The following is a 2,359-nucleotide window of genomic DNA, read 5'->3' as shown; positions in this document are numbered from 1 at the left end:
CAAAAGAGGAAAGAGCCGCCAGTCTCCTCCCGGGCCCTCCCCGCGGGTCAGCGGTAGCTGCGTGAGGCAGGAGGAGCCCGCTAGAGGGCCCACCCCATCGGTCCCGCCCCCCGGGACGAGAGGGAACTCTGGAGCAACCGAACGTGCTAACGGAACTTCGGCGCGAGAGGCGGGGCGCGGGAGTAGGGGGGAAAATGCCTGTCCTCCAATCAACGCCCGGGCGTGGGCTCAGCCCAGCCAATTACGGCCCCGCAGCTGGCGGGGGGCCGAGCCAGCCGCTCAGGCCCAGGAGCCCGCAGGCCCAATGGCTGGGCAGGAACCCGAACCGAACGGTCGGGGGGCGGCGGGGCGGGGCCGCGCCCATGCGTCTGAGCCGCCGGCCAATAGGCGGCGGCGGTGGTGGCCTGGGGGCGGGGCCTGGGGTGGGCGGAGCCGCGTTGGGCCGTGGCGGCGGGGCTGTCTTAGGCCGCGGTCCCGCCCCTCCCGTCCGGCTGCCGCCGCCGCCGCTGCCGTCGCCGCCGCCGCCTGGGGCTTGGTTGAGGCGGACGGTGGGTCCTGGCCCTAGTGTGGCGCCGCCGCCGCTACGCGAAGGGGCAAGCGGGCAGGTGAGTGCCGGCGGCCGCCCCTCCGCGCTCGCTGCCCGCGGGGCAGACTCGTGCCGCCGCCCCCGAGCGCTGTGAGGCCGCCTCCCGCCCCGGCCGGCGCCCCTCGGTCGTGGTCCGGCCCGCGTCCAGCCGATCTCTCCGGGCCTGGGGGGCGGGGGACGGTGTGCGCCCTCGGGCTTGGCCAGCAGGGCTGGGTGCCCGGGGCCCGGCAAGGTCGGAGAGCGCCGCTCGGCCTCTGCCCTCCGGCCCTGCCGGGGCGGGGGCGCGCTCGCCCCTACCCCGCGTCCCCTCCCGGCACCCAACGCTCCGGTCCCCGCTCCGGCCCCTCCGGACGTGGCAGCAGGTACAAGGAGCGCCGGCCTCTCGGCACCCGCGGGGTGGGGCCGGGGTCCGTCTCCCTCGCGCTCGTCGGCTCGGCTCTGCGTGCGGCCGGCTCGCGCACCCGCTTCCTTCCTCCCTCCCTCCCTTCTCCTCGTCGTCATCCCGCTGCTTGGGCGAAGGCTGTGTGGCTTTCATGTTCCTCTCTCTCCAAACCTCAGGTGCCCGCGGGGGTGCCCGGGGACTAGTCCCTGCTTCTCTCCCTCACTTTCCAGTTATAAAAACAGTCGTTGAAAATAGGTCATCTTTCTTCCCACGCGCCCTGGCCATCTTCCACACGCTCTGTGCCCTACTAGGGAGAAGAATTCAGTGCTTTGGAGTTTGTCATTCCCGCATCAAACTCTTCCTTCTCGTGGCTCCAGGCTGGCGATGTAACTGCATCCTTTCTCCCCTGTTTCTACTCCGAAATAAAAGGAGCCGATTAGTATGGGGCGCCACTTGCTGCGGGGTCTCACCCGCTCCTTGTGTTGACAGGTTTAGGATCACTTGGAGGGTATTGTTTTGCACTTCCAAATGAAGGAGGTGATGTTTCAAAAGCCAAACTACTTTTGAAGTATGTTGACAGGTGAATTTTGCTTTTAGGAACCTTAGAAGAGTTAACCTTTTAGCGATGGATCTATCCATGGCTTGGTCGTTGTGTGGTTACAAGAGCTGTATAAGTTTGTCAGAACTCATTGAACTGGGCACTGAAAGAATTTTATCTTATGTAAATGATACCTCTTCCCCCCCACACTTTTTTTTCCCCTCAAAAATGACCCTACTGCTAGTTCAGAACCGAAGGAACCAGTAATTATTTTGCAGAGGTTTTTCTTACTATTTTAAGTGAATGCATTTAACTTAAAAATATAGCCAAATAAAAGCAGCTTTCTTCTGTACGTTAAAATTTGACAAGACTTGCTTGAACCATGAACTATTGTGTCTACACGGGCTACTATACATGCAGTCTCCTCTTACCAAATTAGTCCCCAGGGCTGCTGTGATTGATATTTTGGTGCAGTTCCAGCAATTTAAGGAGGAGTTTTTCTCTGGCCCGAGAAAGTAGTTTGCGAAGCCAAGTTCTCAAACAGCTACAGAACAACTTTTTTATTGGGACCCCAAACAACCTCCGTTTCTCTTCTGTTACTCCTTCCTGGCTGCCCTCTTTGATATATATTCAACATTGTAAGCTAATATCTGAAATGAAACTCTAGTCTGAACCAGGAAAATGGTTGCTGCTTCCCATCTCTTCTCCAGTGATCCCGGAATAGGAATGATACTGGACTTGATGAAAACATTTATGCCTACGTTTGCTGTAGAAATGAAAGTTTCTGTTGAATTCTGTCCATAGGAGTGCAGTAAAATTGAAGTAAGAAAGTAGGGCCACATTTTAAATGATG

At 59.0% G+C, this 2,359-nt stretch overlaps 1 protein-coding gene across 1 annotated transcript in view; it reads left to right on the top strand.

Annotated features, from left to right (window-relative positions):
• Nucleotides 1-467: 467 nt before the first annotated feature.
• Nucleotides 468-2,359, top strand: part of SETD3 (SET domain containing 3, actin N3(tau)-histidine methyltransferase) — a 68,296-nt gene continuing 66,404 nt past the window's right edge. Inside the window, exon 1 of the mRNA XM_031454291.2 lies at nucleotides 468-605. The gene's annotated coding sequence lies outside the window, so the exon portion shown is untranslated. The remainder of the gene's footprint in view (nucleotides 606-2,359) is intronic.

Source organism: Camelus dromedarius, chromosome 5, assembly GCF_036321535.1.
Source record: "Camelus dromedarius isolate mCamDro1 chromosome 5, mCamDro1.pat, whole genome shotgun sequence".
In the NCBI taxonomy this organism is placed as follows: Eukaryota; Metazoa; Chordata; class Mammalia; order Artiodactyla; family Camelidae; genus Camelus; species Camelus dromedarius.
Note: the sequence above shows the minus strand (reverse complement) of the source record. Positions and strands in the feature narration are given on the sequence as shown.